This window comes from Eschrichtius robustus, chromosome 11 (genome assembly GCF_028021215.1).
Source record: "Eschrichtius robustus isolate mEscRob2 chromosome 11, mEscRob2.pri, whole genome shotgun sequence".
Taxonomy (NCBI): domain Eukaryota; kingdom Metazoa; phylum Chordata; class Mammalia; order Artiodactyla; family Eschrichtiidae; genus Eschrichtius; species Eschrichtius robustus.
The window spans coordinates 26,153,007-26,176,549 of NC_090834.1; positions in this window are offsets into that span (position 1 = coordinate 26,153,007).

Consider the following 23,543-nt stretch of genomic DNA (forward strand, 5'->3'; position numbering starts at 1 on the left):
GAGGTGGTTACTGGTGCAGGTCTCTCGGCGCTTAGCCCCCCGTTCAGCTACAGTCTGTAGAGTGCATTCAGGGAAGAGCAAGAAAGTCTCCCAACGCCCCGCATCTTGTGGGGAAGGAACAGCACCTTCTCTCCTCAGTGAAGACGTCCTTTCTTGCAGACTGCCAGGCTGGGACTCCTACTCCGTCTCAGAACACCGAGGTTGGCAGAGCGTTGAAATGACCCCTTCCCTCAACGCCGTACACGTCTCTTCAAGGACATAAACCCTGTGTGCCCATTCGTGATACCTCTCCGCCCTATGAAACACAGAAGAGCTGTGGCTGGATGGTAGGAAACAGTGGCCGTAGTGTCCTTCGTTCAGTAAGTATCCCGTTCCAAAGGCCCCCCGTGAAAAATCTCTTGCTTTCGAGGGCCGAGGGCATACCAAGGGCTGCCAAACACAGCTAAAGGAGGCGAAATTAAGAGAAGCAGAACTTGCTCCTGAGGAACTCGTACATACCCTGAACACAAAGCATGCCTCTTCGTGGAGACCGAAGGCCTCCCCAGCTCAGATGTTGGGCCCTGGAACACAGCGCTCACCGCTGCCGTCCAGGAGAGGTAGGCAGGGAATGTTTTCAAGTCTCGCCTGCCTCTCAGGGCCTGTTCAGCTTGAGTGGAAAATAGCCACAGCCTGCCCGAACGTCCTGCCGAGCAGCCAGTTTTACCGAGAGTGTGGCAAACGCTTCCAAGTTCTCTGAGGGGAAAAGAGGCCGTTGTTGTGGTGTGCACGGCCTTCACTGCCACTCTTTTGGAGCACAGTGCTCTCTGGGCGGGCAGGATCTTTCCTAGAGGAGGAGCATTTGAACGGACGTCTGCCCTGGTATACATCCTACATCCGGACATCGAGTGTACCTTTCCTACGCTCCAGGCACCACCACGGTGCACAGGACTCCTCTGGATGGCGAGAAACAAGACGCAACATTTCTTCTAGGGGGCTCGTGAGGGACGAGGCCTCTTGAGGAGTTGGGCCCTCGAGTGCCGCTGAAACCACTGAGGTTGATGGCCACGTTATGGCAGCGACACATTGAGAGCATTTCAGGTTCATGGAACCCCGCGCAGTGTGCCATGAGAGAAGAAAACGCAGTTGCTGCCTTGACAGGGTTAGGTTGCATTGCCTCTGTTCCCCCCTCCGAAAAATAACTTTCCCAGAGACAGCACAGCTTCACGTCCCGAGGAACGTTTCTGCTGTGTGCTAGGATACATGAAAGGAAACCCGGGGACGCTGGGAGACTCTGAGCTGTACGCGGCTTGAAAAACCTCCAAACCCTTCAGGGGTGAGTGTGGCACTTCTGGAGAGTGACACAGCATGTTTCCTAATGGAAACCTAGTGTGACATTTCGGGGACTCTCTGCACAACCTTCCTCCGCCGCTTAGCTGGATGTCCTTGCCCAGAAGCGGCAGTTGCCAAGGAGTTCTCTCCCAGGAGCTCGTGAGACAGCATATCAGGCAGGAGCGCAGAGAAGGAGACCAGCCTTTCTGCGGGTTTTCAGAGGTTCGCTTTTCTGCCTTTGAGCCTTTGAACACAGAGATCCAGTCAGCTCCCAATGATACTTTAGAACTGCAGTATTGAAGGTGTCTCTTGCCATCAGCCCCCTGCTCAGCTCCCGTCTCCTAGGTGCATCCAGTGGAGTAGCATACACTCTGCAGCCTCCCGCACCACGTTGTTTAGGAACGGCGCATTTCCTCTTGGGGAAGAAATCTTTCCTTGCAGCCTGCCTGGCCCGAGCTCCTATTCCTTTTCAGAAGGCCGAGTTCGGCACAGCCCTGAAATGACCCCTTCCCTCAAGGCCGGACACATCTCTTAAAGACTACACTCCATGGGTCCCCATTCATTACATCTTACCTCCCATGAAACACAAAGGAGCTGTAGCGTGATGGGAGGAAACAACGGCCTCCTTCTCCTTCTAGGAATACCCCGTTGCCCAAGGTTACGGGCCTGGTCCTGGAGCAACAGTTGCCCCGGATTTCTTCGCTTTGAGCTCGTGAGACAGCATATCAGGTGTGAGCGCGGAGAAGGAGACCTGCCTCTCTCTGGTTTGGAAGAGGTTAGCTTTTCTACTCAGCCTTGGAGCACAAAGCCCCAGCCAATTCCCAATGACAGTTTAGGAGGTGGTTACTGGTGCAGGTCTCTCGGCGCTTAGCCCCCCGTTCAGCTACAGTCTGTAGAGTGCATTCAGGGAAGAGCAAGAAAGTCTCCCAACGCCCCGCATCTTGTGGGGAAGGAACAGCACCTTCTCTCCTCAGTGAAGACGTCCTTTCTTGCAGACTGCCAGCCTGGGACTCCTACTCCGTCTCAGAACACCGAGGTTGGCAGAGCGTTGAAATGACCCCTTCCCTCAACGCCGTACACGTCTCTTCAAGGACATAAACCCTGTGTGCCCATTCGTGATACCTCTCCGCCCTATGAAACACAGAAGAGCTGTGGCTGGATGGTAGGAAACAGTGGCCGTAGTGTCCTTCGATCAGTAAGTATCCCGTTCCAAAGGCCCCCCGTGAAAAATCTCTTGCTTTCGAGGGCCGAGGGCATACCAAGGGCTGCCAAACACAGCTAAAGGAGGCGAAATTAAGAGAAGCAGAACTTGCTCCTGAGAAACTCGTACATACCCTGAACCCAAAGCATGCCTCTTCGTGGAGACCGAAGGCCTCCCCAGCTCAGATGTTGGGCCCTGGAACACAGCGCTCACCGCTGCCGTCCAGGAGAGGTAGGCAGGGAATGTTTTCAAGTCTCGCCTGCCTTCCAGGGCCTGTTCAGCTTGAGTGGAAAATAGCCACAGCCTGCCCGAACGTCCTGCCGAGCAGCCAGTTTTACCGAGAGTGTGGCAAACGCTTCCAAGTTCTCTGAGGGGAAAAGAGGCCGTTGCTGTGGTGTGCACGAACTTCACTGCCACTCTTTTGGAGCACAGTGCTCTCTGGGCGGGCAGGATCGTTCCTAGAGGAGGAGCATTTGAACGGACGTCTGCCCTGGTATACTTCCTACATCCGGACATCGAGTGTACCTTTCCTACGCTCCAGGCACCACCACGGTGCACAGGACTCCTCTGGATGGCGAGAAACAAGACGCAACATTTCTTCTAGGGGGCTCGTGAGGGACGAGGCCTCTTGAGGAGTTGGGCCCTCGAGTGCCGCTGAAACCACTGAGGTTGATGGCCACGTTATGGCAGCGACACATTGAGAGCATTTCAGGTTCATGGAACCCCGCGCAGTGTGCCATGAGAGAAGAAAACGCAGTTGCTGCCTTGACAGGGTTAGGTTGCATTGCCTCTGTTCCCCCCTCCGAAAAATAACTTTCCCAGAGACAGCACAGCTTCACGTCCCGAGGAATGTTTCTGCTGTGTGCTAGGATACATGAAAGGAAACCCGGGGACGCTGGGAGACTCTGAGCTGTACGCGGCTTGAAAAACCTCCAAACCCTTCAGGGGTGAGCGTGGCACTTCTGGAGAGTGACACAGCATGTTTCCTAATGGAAACCTAGTGTGACATTTCGGGGACTCTCTGCACAACCTTCCTCCGCCGCTTAGCTGGATGTCCTTGCCCAGAAGCGGCAGTTGCCAAGGAGTTCTCTCCCAGGAGCTCGTGAGACAGCATATCAGGCAGGAGCGCAGAGAAGGAGACCAGCCTTTCTGCGGGTTTTCAGAGGTTCGCTTTTCTGCCTTTGAGCCTTTGAACACAGAGATCCAGTCAGCTCCCAATGATACTTTAGAACTGCAGTATTGAAGGTGTCTCTTGCCATCAGCCCCCTGCTCAGCTCCCGTCTCCTAGGTGCATCCAGTGGAGTAGCATACACTCTGCAGCCTCCCGCACCACGTTGTTTAGGAACGGCGCATTTCCTCTTGGGGAAGAAATCTTTCCTTGCATCCTGCCTGGCCCGAGCTCCTATTCCTTTTCAGAAGGCCGAGTTCGGCACAGCCCTGAAATGACCCCTTCCCTCAAGGCCGGACACATCTCTTAAAGACTACACTCCATGGGTCCCCATTCATTACATCTTACCTCCCATGAAACACAAAGGAGCTGTAGCGTGATGGGAGGAAACAACGGCCTCCTTCTCCCTCTAGGAATACCCCGTTGCCCAAGGTTACGGGCCTGGTCCGGGAGCAACAGTTGCCCCGGATTTCTTCGCTTTGAGCTCGTGAGACAGCATATCAGGTAGGAGCGCCGAGAAGGAGACCTGCCTCTCTCTGGTTTGGAAGAGGTTAGCTTTTCTACTCAGCCTTGGAGCACAAAGACCCAGCCAATTCCCAATGACAGTTTAGGAGGTGGTTACTGGTGCAGGTCTCTCGGCGCTTAGCCCACCGTTCAGCTACAGTCTGTAGAGTGCATTCAGGGAAGAGCAAGAAAGTCTCCCTACGCCCCGCATCTTGTGGGGAAGGAACAGCATCTTCTCTCCTCAGTGAAGACGTCCTTTCTTGCAGACTGCCAGGCTGGGACTCCTACTCCGTCTCAGAACACCGAGGTTGGCAGAGCGTTGAAATGACCCCTTCCCTCAACGCCGTACACGTCTCTTCAAGGACATAAACCCTGTGTGCCCATTCGTGATACCTCTCCGCCCTATGAAACACAGAAGAGCTGTGGCTGGATGGTAGGAAACAGTGGCCGTAGTGTCCTTCGATCAGTATCCCGTTCCAAAGGCCCCGCGTGAAAATCTCTTGCTTTCGAGGGCGGAGGGCATACCAAGGGCTGCCAAACACAGCTAAAGGAGACGAAATTAAGAGAAGCAGAACTTGCTCCTGAGAAACTCGTACATACCCTGAACCCAAAGCATGCCTCTTCGTGGAGACCGAAGGCCTCCCCAGCTCAGATTTTGGGCCCTGGAACACAGCGCTCACCGCTGCCGTCCAGGAGAGGTAGGCAGGGAATGTTTTCAAGTCTCGCCTGCCTCTCAGGGCCTGTTCAGCTTGAGTGGAAAATAGCCACAGCCTGCCCGAACGTCCTGCCGAGCAGCCAGTTTTACCGAGAGTGTGGCAAACGCTTCCAAGTTCTCTGAGGGGAAAAGAGGCCATTGCTGTGGTGTGCACGGCCTTCACTGCCACTCTTTTGGAGCACAGTGCTCTCTGGGCGGGCAGGATCGTTCCTAGAGGAGGAGCATTTGAACGGACGTCTGCCCTGGTATACTTCCTACATCCGGACATCGAGTGTACCTTTCCTACGCTCCAGGCACCACCACGGTGCACAGGACTCCTCTGGATGGCGAGAAACAAGACGCAACATTTCTTCTAGGGGGCTCGTAAGGGACCAGGCCTCTTGAGGAGTTGGGCCCTCGAGTGCCGCTGAAACCACTGAGGTTGATGGCCACGTTATGGCAGCGACACATTGAGAGCATTTCGGGTTCATGGAACCCCGCGCAGTGCGCCATGAGAGAAGAAAACGCAGTTGCTGCCTTGACAGGGTTAGGTTGCATTGCCTCTGTTCCCCCCTCCAAAAAATAACTTTCCCATAGCCAGCACAGCTTCACGTCCCGAGGAACGTTTCTGCTGTGTGCTAGGATACATGAAAGGAAACCCGGGGACGCTGGGAGACTCTGAGCTGTACGCGGCTTGAAAAACCTCCAAACCCTTCAGGGGTGAGTGTGGCACTTCTGGAGAGTGACACAGCATGTTTCCTAATGGACACCTAGTGTGACATTTCGGGGACTCTCTGCACAACCTTCCTCCGCCGCTTAGCTGGATGTCCTTGCCCAGAAGCGGCAGTTGCCAAGGAGTTCTCTCCCAGGAGCTCGTGAGACAGCATATCAGGCAGGAGCGCAGAGAAGGAGACCAGCCTTTCTGCGGGTTTTCAGAGGTTCGCTTTTCTGCCTTTGAGCCTTTGAACACAGAGATCCAGTCAGCTCCCAATGATACTTTAGAACTGCAGTATTGAAGGTGTCTCTTGCCATCAGCCCCCTGCTCAGCTCCCGTCTCCTAGGTGCATCCAGTGAAGTAGCATACACTCTGCAGCCTCCCGCACCACGTTGTTTAGGAACGGCGCATTTCCTCTTGGTGAAGAAATCTTTCCTTGCAGCCTGCCTGGCCCGAGCTCCTATTCCTTTTCAGAAGGCCGAGTTCGGCACAGCCCTGAAATGACCCCTTCCCTCAAGGCCGGACACATCTCTTAAAGACTACACTCCATGGGTCCCCATTCATTACATCTTACCTCCCATGAAACACAAAGGAGCTGTAGCGTGATGGGAGGAAACAACGGCCTCCTTCTCCCTCTAGGAATACCCCGTTGCCCAAGGTTACGGGCCTGGCCCGGGAGCAACAGTTGCCCCGGATTTCTTCGCTTTGAGCTCGTGAGACAGCATATCAGGTAGGAGCGCCGAGAAGGAGACCTGCCTCTCTCTGGTTTGGAAGAGGTTAGCTTTTCGACTCAGCCTTGGAGCACAAAGCCCCAGCCAATTCCCAATGACAGTTTAGGAGGTGGTTACTGGTGCAGGTCTCTCGGCGCTTAGCCCCCCGTTCAGCTACAGTCTGTAGAGTGCATTCAGGGAAGAGCAAGAAAGTCTCCCAACGCCCCGCATCTTGTGGGGAAGGAACAGCACCTTCTCTCCTCAGTGAAGACGTCCTTTCTTGCAGACTGCCAGCCTGGGACTCCTACTCCGTCTCAGAACACCGAGGTTGGCAGAGCGTTGAAATGGCCCCTTCCCTCAACGCCGTACACGTCTCTTCAAGGACATAAACCCTGTGTGCCCATTCGTGATACCTCTCCGCCCTATGAAACACAGAAGAGCTGTGGCTGGATGGTAGGAAACAGTGGCCGTAGTGTCCTTCGATCAGTATCCCGTTCCAAAGGCCCCCCGTGAAAATCTCTTGCTTTCGAGGGCCGAGGGCCTACCAAGGGCTGCCAAACACAGCTAAAGGAGGCGAAATTAAGAGAAGCAGAACTTGCTCCTGAGAAACTCGTACATACCCTGAACCCAAAGCATGCCTCTTCGTGGAGACCGAAGGCCTCCCCAGCTCAGATGTTGGGCCCTGGAACACAGCGCTCACCGCTGCCGTCCAGGAGACGTAGGCAGGGAATGTTTTCAAGTCTCGCCTGCCTCTCAGGGCCTGTTCAGCTTGAGTGGAAAATAGCCACAGCCTGCCCGAACGTCCTGCCGAGCAGCCAGTTTTACCGAGAGTGTGGCAAACGCTTCCAAGTTCTCTGAGGGGAAAAGAGGCCGTTGCTGTGGTGTGCACGGCCTTCACTGCCACTCTTTTGGAGCACAGTGCTCTCTGGGCGGGCAGGATCGTTCCTAGAGGAGGAGCATTTGAACGGACGTCTGCCCTGGTATACTTCCTACATCCGGACATCGAGTGTACCTTTCCTACGCTCCAGGCACCACCACGGTGCACAGGACTCCTCTGGATGGCGAGAAACAAGACGCAACATTTCTTCTAGGGGGCTCGTGAGGGACGAGGCCTCTTGAGGAGTTGGGCCCTCGAGTGCCGCTGAAACCACTGAGGTTGATGGCCACGTTATGGCAGCGACACATTGAGAGCATTTCAGGTTCATGGAACCCCGCGCAGTGTGCCATGAGAGAAGAAAACGCAGTTGCTGCCTTGACAGGGTTAGGTTGCATTGCCTCTGTTCCCCCCTCCGAAAAATAACTTTCCCAGAGACAGCACAGCTTCACGTCCCGAGGAATGTTTCTGCTGTGTGCTAGGATACATGAAAGGAAACCCGGGGACGCTGGGAGACTCTGAGCTGTACGCGGCTTGAAAAACCTCCAAACCCTTCAGGGGTGAGTGTGGCACTTCTGGAGAGTGACACAGCATGTTTCCTAATGGAAACCTAGTGTGACATTTCGGGGACTCTCTGCACAACCTTCCTCCGCCGCTTAGCTGGATGTCCTTGCCCAGAAGCGGCAGTTGCCAAGGAGTTCTCTCCCAGGAGCTCGTGAGACAGCATATCAGGCAGGAGCGCAGAGAAGGAGACCAGCCTTTCTGCGGGTTTTCAGAGGTTCGCTTTTCTGCCTTTGAGCCTTTGAACACAGAGATCCAGTCAGCTCCCAATGATACTTTAGAACTGCAGTATTGAAGGTGTCTCTTGCCATCAGCCCCCTGCTCAGCTCCCGTCTCCTAGGTGCATCCAGTGGAGTAGCATACACTCTGCAGCCTCCCGCACCACGTTGTTTAGGAACGGCGCATTTCCTCTTGGGGAAGAAATCTTTCCTTGCAGCCTGCCTGGCCCGAGCTCCTATTCCTTTTCAGAAGGCCGAGTTCGGCACAGCCCTGAAATGACCCCTTCCCTCAAGGCCGGACACATCTCTTAAAGACTACACTCCATGGGTCCCCATTCATTACATCTTACCTCCCATGAAACACAAAGGAGCTGTAGCGTGATGGGAGGAAACAACGGCCTCCTTCTCCTTCTAGGAATACCCCGTTGCCCAAGGTTACGGGCCTGGTCCTGGAGCAACAGTTGCCCCGGATTTCTTCGCTTTGAGCTCGTGAGACAGCATATCAGGTGTGAGCGCGGAGAAGGAGACCTGCCTCTCTCTGGTTTGGAAGAGGTTAGCTTTTCTACTCAGCCTTGGAGCACAAAGCCCCAGCCAATTCCCAATGACAGTTTAGGAGGTGGTTACTGGTGCAGGTCTCTCGGCGCTTAGCCCCCCGTTCAGCTACAGTCTGTAGAGTGCATTCAGGGAAGAGCAAGAAAGTCTCCCAACGCCCCGCATCTTGTGGGGAAGGAACAGCACCTTCTCTCCTCAGTGAAGACGTCCTTTCTTGCAGACTGCCAGCCTGGGACTCCTACTCCGTCTCAGAACACCGAGGTTGGCAGAGCGTTGAAATGACCCCTTCCCTCAACGCCGTACACGTCTCTTCAAGGACATAAACCCTGTGTGCCCATTCGTGATACCTCTCCGCCCTATGAAACACAGAAGAGCTGTGGCTGGATGGTAGGAAACAGTGGCCGTAGTGTCCTTCGATCAGTAAGTATCCCGTTCCAAAGGCCCCCCGTGAAAAATCTCTTGCTTTCGAGGGCCGAGGGCATACCAAGGGCTGCCAAACACAGCTAAAGGAGGCGAAATTAAGAGAAGCAGAACTTGCTCCTGAGAAACTCGTACATACCCTGAACCCAAAGCATGCCTCTTCGTGGAGACCGAAGGCCTCCCCAGCTCAGATGTTGGGCCCTGGAACACAGCGCTCACCGCTGCCGTCCAGGAGAGGTAGGCAGGGAATGTTTTCAAGTCTCGCCTGCCTTCCAGGGCCTGTTCAGCTTGAGTGGAAAATAGCCACAGCCTGCCCGAACGTCCTGCCGAGCAGCCAGTTTTACCGAGAGTGTGGCAAACGCTTCCAAGTTCTCTGAGGGGAAAAGAGGCCGTTGCTGTGGTGTGCACGAACTTCACTGCCACTCTTTTGGAGCACAGTGCTCTCTGGGCGGGCAGGATCGTTCCTAGAGGAGGAGCATTTGAACGGACGTCTGCCCTGGTATACTTCCTACATCCGGACATCGAGTGTACCTTTCCTACGCTCCAGGCACCACCACGGTGCACAGGACTCCTCTGGATGGCGAGAAACAAGACGCAACATTTCTTCTAGGGGGCTCGTGAGGGACGAGGCCTCTTGAGGAGTTGGGCCCTCGAGTGCCGCTGAAACCACTGAGGTTGATGGCCACGTTATGGCAGCGACACATTGAGAGCATTTCAGGTTCATGGAACCCCGCGCAGTGTGCCATGAGAGAAGAAAACGCAGTTGCTGCCTTGACAGGGTTAGGTTGCATTGCCTCTGTTCCCCCCTCCGAAAAATAACTTTCCCAGAGACAGCACAGCTTCACGTCCCGAGGAATGTTTCTGCTGTGTGCTAGGATACATGAAAGGAAACCCGGGGACGCTGGGAGACTCTGAGCTGTACGCGGCTTGAAAAACCTCCAAACCCTTCAGGGGTGAGCGTGGCACTTCTGGAGAGTGACACAGCATGTTTCCTAATGGAAACCTAGTGTGACATTTCGGGGACTCTCTGCACAACCTTCCTCCGCCGCTTAGCTGGATGTCCTTGCCCAGAAGCGGCAGTTGCCAAGGAGTTCTCTCCCAGGAGCTCGTGAGACAGCATATCAGGCAGGAGCGCAGAGAAGGAGACCAGCCTTTCTGCGGGTTTTCAGAGGTTCGCTTTTCTGCCTTTGAGCCTTTGAACACAGAGATCCAGTCAGCTCCCAATGATACTTTAGAACTGCAGTATTGAAGGTGTCTCTTGCCATCAGCCCCCTGCTCAGCTCCCGTCTCCTAGGTGCATCCAGTGGAGTAGCATACACTCTGCAGCCTCCCGCACCACGTTGTTTAGGAACGGCGCATTTCCTCTTGGGGAAGAAATCTTTCCTTGCATCCTGCCTGGCCCGAGCTCCTATTCCTTTTCAGAAGGCCGAGTTCGGCACAGCCCTGAAATGACCCCTTCCCTCAAGGCCGGACACATCTCTTAAAGACTACACTCCATGGGTCCCCATTCATTACACCTTACCTCCCATGAAACACAAAGGAGCTGTAGCGTGATGGGAGGAAACAACGGCCTCCTTCTCCCTCTAGGAATACCCCGTTGCCCAAGGTTACGGGCCTGGTCCGGGAGCAACAGTTGCCCCGGATTTCTTCGCTTTGAGCTAGTGAGACAGCATATCAGGTAGGAGCGCCGAGAAGGAGACCTGCCTCTCTCTGGTTTGGAAGAGGTTAGCTTTTCTACTCAGCCTTGGAGCACAAAGACCCAGCCAATTCCCAATGACAGTTTAGGAGGTGGTTACTGGTGCAGGTCTCTCGGCGCTTAGCCCACCGTTCAGCTACAGTCTGTAGAGTGCATTCAGGGAAGAGCAAGAAAGTCTCCCTACGCCCTGCATCTTGTGGGGAAGGAACAGCATCTTCTCTCCTCAGTGAAGACGTCCTTTCTTGCAGACTGCCAGGCTGGGACTCCTACTCCGTCTCAGAACACCGAGGTTGGCAGAGCGTTGAAATGACCCCTTCCCTCAACGCCGTACACGTCTCTTCAAGGACATAAACCCTGTGTGCCCATTCGTGATACCTCTCCGCCCTATGAAACACAGAAGAGCTGTGGCTGGATGGTAGGAAACAGTGGCCGTAGTGTCCTTCGATCAGTATCCCGTTCCAAAGGCCCCGCGTGAAAATCTCTTGCTTTCGAGGGCGGAGGGCATACCAAGGGCTGCCAAACACAGCTAAAGGAGGCGAAATTAAGAGAAGCAGAACTTGCTCCTGAGAAACTCGTACATACCCTGAACCCAAAGCATGCCTCTTCGTGGAGACCGAAGGCCTCCCCAGCTCAGATTTTGGGCCCTGGAACACAGCGCTCACCGCTGCCGTCCAGGAGAGGTAGGCAGGGAATGTTTTCAAGTCTCGCCTGCCTCTCAGGGCCTGTTCAGCTTGAGTGGAAAATAGCCACAGTCTGCCCGAACGTCCTGCCGAGCAGCCAGTTTTACCGAGAGTGTGGCAAACGCTTCCAAGTTCTCTGAGGGGAAAAGAGGCCATTGCTGTGGTGTGCACGGCCTTCACTGCCACTCTTTTGGAGCACAGTGCTCTCTGGGCGGGCAGGATCGTTCCTAGAGGAGGAGCATTTGAACGGACGTCTGCCCTGGTATACTTCCTACATCCGGACATCGAGTGTACCTTTCCTACGCTCCAGGCACCACCACGGTGCACAGGACTCCTCTGAATGGCGAGAAACAAGACGCAACATTTCTTCTAGGGGGCTCGTAAGGGACCAGGCCTCTTGAGGAGTTGGGCCCTCGAGTGCCGCTGAAACCACTGAGGTTGATGGCCACGTTATGGCAGCGACACATTGAGAGCATTTCGGGTTCATGGAACCCCGCGCAGTGCGCCATGAGAGAAGAAAACGCAGTTGCTGCCTTGACAGGGTTAGGTTGCATTGCCTCTGTTCCCCCCTCCAAAAAATAACTTTCCCATAGCCAGCACAGCTTCACGTCCCGAGGAACGTTTCTGCTGTGTGCTAGGATACATGAAAGGAAACCCGGGGACGCTGGGAGACTCTGAGCTGTACGCGGCTTGAAAAACCTCCAAACCCTTCAGGGGTGAGTGTGGCACTTCTGGAGAGTGACACAGCATGTTTCCTAATGGACACCTAGTGTGACATTTCGGGGACTCTCTGCACAACCTTCCTCCGCCGCTTAGCTGGATGTCCTTGCCCAGAAGCGGCAGTTGCCAAGGAGTTCTCTCCCAGGAGCTCGTGAGACAGCATATCAGGCAGGAGCGCAGAGAAGGAGACCAGCCTTTCTGCGGGTTTTCAGAGGTTCGCTTTTCTGCCTTTGAGCCTTTGAACACAGAGATCCAGTCAGCTCCCAATGATACTTTAGAACTGCAGTATTGAAGGTGTCTCTTGCCATCAGCCCCCTGCTCAGCTCCCGTCTCCTAGGTGCATCCAGTGAAGTAGCATACACTCTGCAGCCTCCCGCACCACGTTGTTTAGGAACGGCGCATTTCCTCTTGGTGAAGAAATCTTTCCTTGCAGCCTGCCTGGCCCGAGCTCCTATTCCTTTTCAGAAGGCCGAGTTCGGCACAGCCCTGAAATGACCCCTTCCCTCAAGGCCGGACACATCTCTTAAAGACTACACTCCATGGGTCCCCATTCATTACATCTTACCTCCCATGAAACACAAAGGAGCTGTAGCGTGATGGGAGGAAACAACGGCCTCCTTCTCCCTCTAGGAATACCCCGTTGCCCAAGGTTACGGGCCTGGTCCGGGAGCAACAGTTGCCCCGGATTTCTTCGCTTTGAGCTCGTGAGACAGCATATCAGGTAGGAGCGCCGAGAAGGAGACCTGCCTCTCTCTGGTTTGGAAGAGGTTAGCTTTTCGACTCAGCCTTGGAGCACAAAGCCCCAGCCAATTCCCAATGACAGTTTAGGAGGTGGTTACTGGTGCAGGTCTCTCGGCGCTTAGCCCCCCGTTCAGCTACAGTCTGTAGAGTGCATTCAGGGAAGAGCAAGAAAGTCTCCCAACGCCCCGCATCTTGTGGGGAAGGAACAGCACCTTCTCTCCTCAGTGAAGACGTCCTTTCTTGCAGACTGCCAGCCTGGGACTCCTACTCCGTCTCAGAACACCGAGGTTGGCAGAGCGTTGAAATGGCCCCTTCCCTCAACGCCGTACACGTCTCTTCAAGGACATAAACCCTGTGTGCCCATTCGTGATACCTCTCCGCCCTATGAAACACAGAAGAGCTGTGGCTGGATGGTAGGAAACAGTGGCCGTAGTGTCCTTCGATCAGTATCCCGTTCCAAAGGCCCCCCGTGAAAATCTCTTGCTTTCGAGGGCCGAGGGCCTACCAAGGGCTGCCAAACACAGCTAAAGGAGGCGAAATTAAGAGAAGCAGAACTTGCTCCTGAGAAACTCGTACATACCCTGAACCCAAAGCATGCCTCTTCGTGGAGACCGAAGGCCTCCCCAGCTCAGATGTTGGGCCCTGGAACACAGCGCTCACCACTGCCGTCCAGGAGACGTAGGCAGGGAATGTTTTCAAGTCTCGCCTGCCTCTCAGGGCCTGTTCAGCTTGAGTGGAAAATAGCCACAGCCTGCCCGAACGTCCTGCCGAGCAGCCAGTTTTACCGAGAGTGTGGCAAACGCTTCCAAGTTCTCTGAGGGGAAAAGAGGCCGTTGCTGTGGTGTGCACGGCCTTCACTGCCACTCTTTTGGAGCACAGTGCTCTCTGGGCGGGCAGGATCGTTCCTAGAGGAGGAGCATTTGAACGGACGTCTGCCCTGGTATACTTCCTACATCCGGACATCGAGTGTACCTTTCCTACGCTCCAGGCACCACCACGGTGCACAGGACTCCTCTGGATGGCGAGAAACAAGACGCAACATTTCTTCTAGGGGGCTCGTGAGGGACGAGGCCTCTTGAGGAGTTGGGCCCTCGAGTGCCGCTGAAACCACTGAGGTTGAAGGCCACGTTATGTCAGCGACACATTGAGAGCATTTCAGGTTCATGGAACCCCGCGCAGTGCGCCATGAGAGAAGAAAACGCAGTTGCTGCCTTGACAGGGTTAGGTTGCATTGCCTCTGTTCCCCCCCTCCGAAAAATAACTTTCCCAGAGCCAGCACAGCTTCACGTCCCGAGGAACGTTTCTGCTGTGTGCTAGGATACATGAAAGGAAACCCGGGGACGCTGGGAGACTCTGAGCTGTACGCGGCTTGAAAAACCTCCAAACCCTTCAGGGGTGAGCGTGGCACTTCTGGAGAGTGACACAGCATGTTTCCTAATGGAAACCTAGTGTGACATTTCGGGGACTCTCTGCACAACCTTCCTCCGCCGCTTAGCTGGATGTCCTTGCCCAGAAGCGGCAGTTGCCAAGGAGTTCTCTCCCAGGAGCTCGTGAGACAGCATATCAGGCAGGAGCGCAGAGAAGGAGACCAGCCTTTCTGCGGATTTTCAGAGGTTCGCTTTTCTGCCTTTGAGCCTTTGAACACAGAGATCCAGTCAGCTCCCAATGATACTTTAGAACTGCAGTATTGAAGGTGTCTCTTGCCATCAGCCCCCTGCTCAGCTCCCGTCTCCTAGGTGCATCCAGTGAAGTAGCATACACTCTGCAGCCTCCCGCACCACGTTGTTTAGGAACGGCGCATTTCCTCTTGGTGAAGAAATCTTTCCTTGCAGCCTGCCTGGCCCGAGCTCCTATTCCTTTTCAGAAGGCCGAGTTCGGCACAGCCCTGAAATGACCCCTTCCCTCAAGGCCGGACACATCTCTTAAAGACTACACTCCATGGGTCCCCATTCATTACATCTTACCTCCCATGAAACACAAAGGAGCTGTAGCGTGATGGGAGGAAACAACGGCCTCCTTCTCCCTCTAGGAATACCCCGTTGCCCAAGGTTACGGGCCTGGTCTGGGAGCAACAGTTGCCCCGGATTTCTTCGCTTTGAGCTCGTGAGACAGCATATCAGGTAGGAGCGCCGAGAAGGAGACCTGCCTCTCTCTGGTTTGGAAGAGGTTAGCCTTTCTACTCAGCCTTGGAGCACAAAGCCCCAGCCAATTCCCAATGACAGTTTAGGAGGTGGTTACTGGTGCAGGTCTCTCGGCGCTTAGCCCACCGTTCAGCTACAGTCTGTAGAGTGCATTCAGGGAAGAGCAAGAAAGTCTCCCAACGCCCCGCATCTTGTGGGGAAGGAACAGCACCTTCTCTCCTCAGTGAAGACGTCCTTTCTTGCAGACTGCCAGCCTGGGACTCCTACTCCGTCTCAGAACACCGAGGTTGGCAGAGCGTTGAAATTACCCCTTCCGTCAACGCCGTGCTCGTCTCTTCAAGGACATAAACCCTGTGTGCCCATTCGTGATACCTCTCCGCCCTATGAAACACAGAAGAGCTGTGGCTGGATGGTAGGAAACAGTGGCCGTAGTGTCCTTCGATCAGTATCCCGTTCCAAAGGCCCCCCGTGAAAATCTCTTGCTTTCGAGGGCCGAGGGCATACCAAGGGCTGCCAAACACAGCTAAAGGAGGCGAAATTAAGAGAAGCAGAACTTGCTCCTGAGAAACTCGTACATACCCTGAACCCAAAGCATGCCTCTTCGTGGAGACCGAAGGCCTCCCCAGCTCATATTTTGGGCCCTGGAACACAGCGCTCACCGCTGCCGTCCAGGAGAGGTAGGTAGGGAATGTTTTCAAGTCTCGACTGCCTCTCAGGGCCTGTTCAGTTTGACTGGAAAATAGCCACAGCCTGCCCGAACGTCCTGCCGAGCAGCCAGTTTTACCGAGAGTGTGGCAAACGCTTCCAAGTTCTCTGAGGGGAAAAGAGGCCGTTGCTGTGGTGTGCACGGCCTTCACTGCCACTCTTTTGGAGCACAGTGCTCTCTGGGCGGGCAGGATCGTTCCTAGAGGAGGAGCATTTGAACGGACGTCTGCCCTGGTATACTTCCTACATCCGGACATCGAGTGTACCTTTCCTACGCTCCAGGCACCACCACGGTGCACAGGACTCCTCTGGATGGCGAGAAACAAGACGCAACATTTCTTCTAGGGGGCTCGTGAGGGACGAGGCCTCTTGAGGAGTTGGGCCCTCGAGTGCCGCTGAAACCACTGAGGTTGATGGCCACGTTATGGCAGCGACACATTGAGAGCATTTCAGGTTCATGGAACCCCGCGCAGTGTGCCATGAGAGAAGAAAACGCAGTTGCTGCCTTGACAGGGTTAGGTTGCATTGCCTCTGTTCCCCCCTCCGAAAAATAACTTTCCCAGAGACAGCACAGCTTCACGTCCCGAGGAACGTTTCTGCTGTGTGCTAGGATACATGAAAGGAAACCCGGGGACGCTGGGAGACTCTGAGCTGTACGCGGCTTGAAAAACCTCCAAACCCTTCAGGGGTGAGTGTGGCACTTCTGGAGAGTGACACAGCATGTTTCCTAATGGAAACCTAGTGTGACATTTCGGGGACTCTCTGCACAACCTTCCTCCGCCGCTTAGCTGGATGTCCTTGCCCAGAAGCGGCAGTTGCCAAGGAGTTCTCTCCCAGGAGCTCGTGAGACAGCATATCAGGCAGGAGCGCAGAGAAGGAGACCAGCCTTTCTGCGGGTTTTCAGAGGTTCGCTTTTCTGCCTTTGAGCCTTTGAACACAGAGATCCAGTCAGCTCCCAATGATACTTTAGAACTGCAGTATTGAAGGTGTCTCTTGCCATCAGCCCCCTGCTCAGCTCCCGTCTCCTAGGTGCATCCAGTGGAGTAGCATACACTCTGCAGCCTCCCGCACCACGTTGTTTAGGAACGGCGCATTTCCTCTTGGGGAAGAAATCTTTCCTTGCAGCCTGCCTGGCCCGAGCTCCTATTCCTTTTCAGAAGGCCGAGTTCGGCACAGCCCTGAAATGACCCCTTCCCTCAAGGCCGGACACATCTCTTAAAGACTACACTCCATGGGTCCCCATTCATTACATCTTACCTCCCATGAAACACAAAGGAGCTGTAGCGTGATGGGAGGAAACAACGGCCTCCTTCTCCTTCTAGGAATACCCCGTTGCCCAAGGTTACGGGCCTGGTCCGGGAGCAACAGTTGCCCCGGATTTCTTCGCTTTGAGCTCGTGAGACAGCATATCAGGTAGGAGCGCCGAGAAGGAGACCTGCCTCTCTCTGGTTTGGAAGAGGTTAGCTTTTCTACTCAGCCTTGGAGCACAAAGACCCAGCCAATTCCCAATGACAGTTTAGGAGGTGGTTACTGGTGCAGGTCTCTCGGCGCTTAGCCCCCCGTTCAGCTACAGTCTGTAGAGTGCATTCAGGGAAGAGCAAGAAAGTCTCCCAACGCCCCGCATCTTGTGGGGAAGGAACAGCACCTTCTCTCCTCAGTGAAGACGTCCTTTCTTGCAGACTGCCAGCCTGGGACTCCTACTCCGTCTCAGAACACCGAGGTTGGCAGAGCGTTGAAATGACCCCTTCCCTCAACGCCGTACACGTCTCTTCAAGGACATAAACCCTGTGTGCCCATTCGTGATACCTCTCCGCCCTATGAAACACAGAAGAGCTGTGGCTGGATGGTAGGAAACAGTGGCCGTAGTGTCCTTCGATCAGTAAGTATCCCGTTCCAAAGGCCCCCCGTGAAAAATCTCTTGCTTTCGAGGGCCGAGGGCATACCAAGGGCTGCCAAACACAGCTAAAGGAGGCGAAATTAAGAGAAGCAGAACTTGCTCCTGAGAAACTCGTACATACCCTGAACCCAAAGCATGCCTCTTCGTGGAGACCGAAGGCCTCCCCAGCTCAGATGTTGGGCCCTGGAACACAGCGCTCACCGCTGCCGTCCAGGAGAGGTAGGCAGGGAATGTTTTCAAGTCTCGCCTGCCTCTCAGGGCCTGTTCAGCTTGAGTGGAAAATAGCCACAGCCTGCCCGAACGTCCTGCCGAGCAGCCAGTTTTACCGAGAGTGTGGCAAACGCTTCCAAGTTCTCTGAGGGGAAAAGAGGCCGTTGCTGTGGTGTGCACGAACTTCACTGCCACTCTTTTGGAGCACAGTGCTCTCTGGGCGGGCAGGATCGTTCCTAGAGGAGGAGCATTTGAACGGACGTCTGCCCTGGTATACTTCCTACATCCGGACATCGAGTGTACCTTTCCTACGCTCCAGGCACCACCACGGTGCACAGGACTCCTCTGGATGGCGAGAAACAAGACGCAACATTTCTTCTAGGGGGCTCGTGAGGGACGAGGCCTCTTGAGGAGTTGGGCCCTCGAGTGCCGCTGAAACCACTGAGGTTGATGGCCACGTTATGGCAGCGACACATTGAGAGCATTTCAGGTTCATGGAACCCCGCGCAGTGTGCCATGAGAGAAGAAAACGCAGTTGCTGCCTTGACAGGGTTAGGTTGCATTGCCTCTGTTCCCCCCTCCGAAAAATAACTTTCCCAGAGACAGCACAGCTTCACGTCCCGAGGAATGTTTCTGCTGTGTGCTAGGATACATGAAAGGAAACCCGGGGACGCTGGGAGACTCTGAGCTGTACGCGGCTTGAAAAACCTCCAAACCCTTCAGGGGTGAGCGTGGCACTTCTGGAGAGTGACACAGCATGTTTCCTAATGGAAACCTAGTGTGACATTTCGGGGACTCTCTGCACAACCTTCCTCCGCCGCTTAGCTGGATGTCCTTGCCCAGAAGCGGCAGTTGCCAAGGAGTTCTCTCCCAGGAGCTCGTGAGACAGCATATCAGGCAGGAGCGCAGAGAAGGAGACCAGCCTTTCTGCGGGTTTTCAGAGGTTCGCTTTTCTGCCTTTGAGCCTTTGAACACAGAGATCCAGTCAGCTCCCAATGATACTTTAGAACTGCAGTATTGAAGGTGTCTCTTGCCATCAGCCCCCTGCTCAGCTCCCGTCTCCTAGGTGCATCCAGTGGAGTAGCATACACTCTGCAGCCTCCCGCACCACGTTGTTTAGGAACGGCGCATTTCCTCTTGGGGAAGAAATCTTTCCTTGCATCCTGCCTGGCCCGAGCTCCTATTCCTTTTCAGAAGGCCGAGTTCGGCACAGCCCTGAAATGACCCCTTCCCTCAAGGCCGGACACATCTCTTAAAGACTACACTCCATGGGTCCCCATTCATTACATCTTACCTCCCATGAAACACAAAGGAGCTGTAGCGTGATGGGAGGAAACAACGGCCTCCTTCTCCTTCTAGGAATACCCCGTTGCCCAAGGTTACGGGCCTGGTCCGGGAGCAACAGTTGCCCCGGATTTCTTCGCTTTGAGCTCGTGAGACAGCATATCAGGTAGGAGCGCCGAGAAGGAGACCTGCCTCTCTCTGGTTTGGAAGAGGTTAGCTTTTCTACTCAGCCTTGGAGCACAAAGACCCAGCCAATTCCCAATGACAGTTTAGGAGGTGGTTACTGGTGCAGGTCTCTCGGCGCTTAGCCCCCCGTTCAGCTACAGTCTGTAGAGTGCATTCAGGGAAGAGCAAGAAAGTCTCCCAACGCCCCGCATCTTGTGGGGAAGGAACAGCACCTTCTCTCCTCAGTGAAGACGTCCTTTCTTGCAGACTGCCAGCCTGGGACTCCTACTCCGTCTCAGAACACCGAGGTTGGCAGAGCGTTGAAATGACCCCTTCCCTCAACGCCGTACACGTCTCTTCAAGGACATAAACCCTGTGTGCCCATTCGTGATACCTCTCCGCCCTATGAAACACAGAAGAGCTGTGGCTGGATGGTAGGAAACAGTGGCCGTAGTGTCCTTCGATCAGTAAGTATCCCGTTCCAAAGGCCCCCCGTGAAAAATCTCTTGCTTTCGAGGGCCGAGGGCATACCAAGGGCTGCCAAACACAGCTAAAGGAGGCGAAATTAAGAGAAGCAGAACTTGCTCCTGAGAAACTCGTACATACCCTGAACCCAAAGCATGCCTCTTCGTGGAGACCGAAGGCCTCCCCAGCTCAGATGTTGGGCCCTGGAACACAGCGCTCACCGCTGCCGTCCAGGAGAGGTAGGCAGGGAATGTTTTCAAGTCTCGCCTGCCTCTCAGGGCCTGTTCAGCTTGAGTGGAAAATAGCCACAGCCTGCCCGAACGTCCTGCCGAGCAGCCAGTTTTACCGAGAGTGTGGCAAACGCTTCCAAGTTCTCTGAGGGGAAAAGAGGCCGTTGCTGTGGTGTGCACGAACTTCACTGCCACTCTTTTGGAGCACAGTGCTCTCTGGGCGGGCAGGATCGTTCCTAGAGGAGGAGCATTTGAACGGACGTCTGCCCTGGTATACTTCCTACATCCGGACATCGAGTGTACCTTTCCTACGCTCCAGGCACCACCACGGTGCACAGGACTCCTCTGGATGGCGAGAAACAAGACGCAACATTTCTTCTAGGGGGCTCGTGAGGGACGAGGCCTCTTGAGGAGTTGGGCCCTCGAGTGCCGCTGAAACCACTGAGGTTGATGGCCACGTTATGGCAGCGACACATTGAGAGCATTTCAGGTTCATGGAACCCCGCGCAGTGTGCCATGAGAGAAGAAAACGCAGTTGCTGCCTTGACAGGGTTAGGTTGCATTGCCTCTGTTCCCCCCCTCCGAAAAATAACTTTCCCAGAGACAGCACAGCTTCACGTCCCGAGGAATGTTTCTGCTGTGTGCTAGGATACATGAAAGGAAACCCGGGGACGCTGGGAGACTCTGAGCTGTACGCGGCTTGAAAAACCTCCAAACCCTTCAGGGGTGAGCGTGGCACTTCTGGAGAGTGACACAGCATGTTTCCTAATGGAATCCTAGTGTGACATTTCGGGGACTCTCTGCACAACCTTCCTCCGCCGCTTAGCTGGATGTCCTTGCCCAGAAGCGGCAGTTGCCAAGGAGTTCTCTCCCAGGAGCTCGTGAGACAGCATATCAGGCAGGAGCGCAGAGAAGGAGACCAGCCTTTCTGCGGGTTTTCAGAGGTTCGCTTTTCTGCCTTTGAGCCTTTGAACACAGAGATCCAGTCAGCTCCCAATGATACTTTAGAACTGCAGTATTGAAGGTGTCTCTTGCCATCAGCCCCCTGCTCAGCTCCCGTCTCCTAGGTGCATCCAGTGGAGTAGCATACACTCTGCAGCCTCCCGCACCACGTTGTTTAGGAACGGCGCATTTCCTCTTGGGGAAGAAATCTTTCCTTGCAGCCTGCCTGGCCCGAGCTCCTATTCCTTTTCAGAAGGCCGAGTTCGGCACAGCCCTGAAATGACCCCTTCCCTCAAGGCCGGACACATCTCTTAAAGACTACACTCCATGGGTCCCCATTCATTACATCTTACCTCCCATGAAACACAAAGGAGCTGTAGCGTGATGGGAGGAAACAACGGCCTCCTTCTCCTTCTAGGAATACCCCGTTGCCCAAGGTTACGGGCCTGGTCCGGGAGCAACAGTTGCCCCGGATTTCTTCGCTTTGAGCTCGTGAGACAGCATATCAGGTAGGAGCGCCGAGAAGGAGACCTGCCTCTCTCTGGTTTGGAAGAGGTTAGCTTTTCTACTCAGCCTTGGAGCACAAAGCCCCAGCCAATTCCCAATGACAGTTTAGGAGGTGGTTACTGGTGCAGGTCTCTCGGCGCTTAGCCCCCCGTTCAGCTACAGTCTGTAGAGTGCATTCAGGGAAGAGCAAGAAAGTCTCCCAACGCCCCGCATCTTGTGGGGAAGGAACAGCACCTTCTCTCCTCAGTGAAGACGTCCTTTCTTGCAGACTGCCAGGCTGGGACTCCTACTCCGTCTCAGAACACCGAGGTTGGCAGAGCGTTGAAATGGCCCCTTCCCTCAACGCCGTACACGTCTCTTCAAGGACATAAACCCTGTGTGCCCATTCGTGATACCTCTCCGCCCTATGAAACACAGAAGAGCTGTGGCTGGATGGTAGGAAACAGTGGCCGTAGTGTCCTTCGATCAGTATCACGTTCCAAAGGCCCCCCGTGAAAATCTCTTGCTTTCGAGGGCCGAGGGCCTACCAAGGGCTGCCAAACACAGCTAAAGGAGGCGAAATTAAGAGAAGCAGAACTTGCTCCTGAGAAACTCGTACATACCCTGAACCCAAAGCATGCCTCTTCGTGGAGACCGAAGGCCTCCCCAGCTCAGATGTTGGGCCCTGGAACACAGCGCTCACCACTGCCGTCTAGGAGACGTAGGCAGGGAATGTTTTCAAGTCTCGCCTGCCTCTCAGGGCCTGTTCAGCTTGAGTGGAAAATAGCCACAGCCTGCCCGAACGTCCTGCCGAGCAGCCAGTTTTACCGAGAGTGTGGCAAACGCTTCCAAGTTCTCTGAGGGGAAAAGAGGCCGTTGCTGTGGTGTGCACGGCCTTCACTGCCACTCTTTTGGAGCACAGTGCTCTCTGGGCGGGCAGGATCGTTCCTAGAGGAGGAGCATTTGAACGGACGTCTGCCCTGGTATACTTCCTACATCCGGACATCGAGTGTACCTTTCCTACGCTCCAGGCACCACCACGGTGCACAGGACTCCTCTGGATGGCGAGAAACAAGACGCAACATTTCTTCTAGGGGGCTCGTGAGGGACGAGGCCTCTTGAGGAGTTGGGCCCTCGAGTGCCGCTGAAACCACTGAGGTTGAAGGCCACGTTATGTCAGCGACACATTGAGAGCATTTCAGGTTCATGGAACCCCGCGCAGTGCGCCATGAGAGAAGAAAACGCAGTTGCTGCCTTGACAGGGTTAGGTTGCATTGCCTCTGTTCCCCCCCTCCGAAAAATAACTTTCCCAGAGCCAGCACAGCTTCACGTCCCGAGGAACGTTTCTGCTGTGTGCTAGGATACATGAAAGGAAACCCGGGGACGCTGGGAGACTCTGAGCTGTACGCGGCTTGAAAAACCTCCAAACCCTTCAGGGGTGAGCGTGGCACTTCTGGAGAGTGACACAGCATGTTTCCTAATGGAAACCTAGTGTGACATTTCGGGGACTCTCTGCACAACCTTCCTCCGCCGCTTAGCTGGATGTCCTTGCCCAGAAGCGGCAGTTGCCAAGGAGTTCTCTCCCAGGAGCTCGTGAGACAGCATATCAGGCAGGAGCGCAGAGAAGGAGACCAGCCTTTCTGCGGATTTTCAGAGGTTTGCTTTTCTGCCTTTGAGCCTTTGAACACAGAGATCCAGTCAGCTCCCAATGATACTTTAGAACTGCAGTATTGAAGGTGTCTCTTGCCATCAGCCCCCTGCTCAGCTCCCGTCTCCTAGGTGCATCCAGTGAAGTAGCATACACTCTGCAGCCTCCCGCACCACGTTGTTTAGGAACGGCGCATTTCCTCTTGGTGAAGAAATCTTTCCTTGCAGCCTGCCTGGCCCGAGCTCCTATTCCTTTTCAGAAGGCCGAGTTCGGCACAGCCCTGAAATGACCCCTTCCCTCAAGGCCGGACACATCTCTTAAAGACTACACTCCATGGGTCCCCATTCATTACATCTTACCTCCCATGAAACACAAAGGAGCTGTAGCGTGATGGGAGGAAACAACGGCCTCCTTCTCCCTCTAGGAATACCCCGTTGCCCAAGGTTACGGGCCTGGTCCTGGAGCAACAGTTGCCCCGGATTTCTTCGCTTTGAGCTCGTGAGACAGCATATCAGGTGTGAGCGCGGAGAAGGAGACCTGCCTCTCTCTGGTTTGGAAGAGGTTAGCTTTTCTACTCAGCCTTGGAGCACAAAGCCCCAGCCAATTCC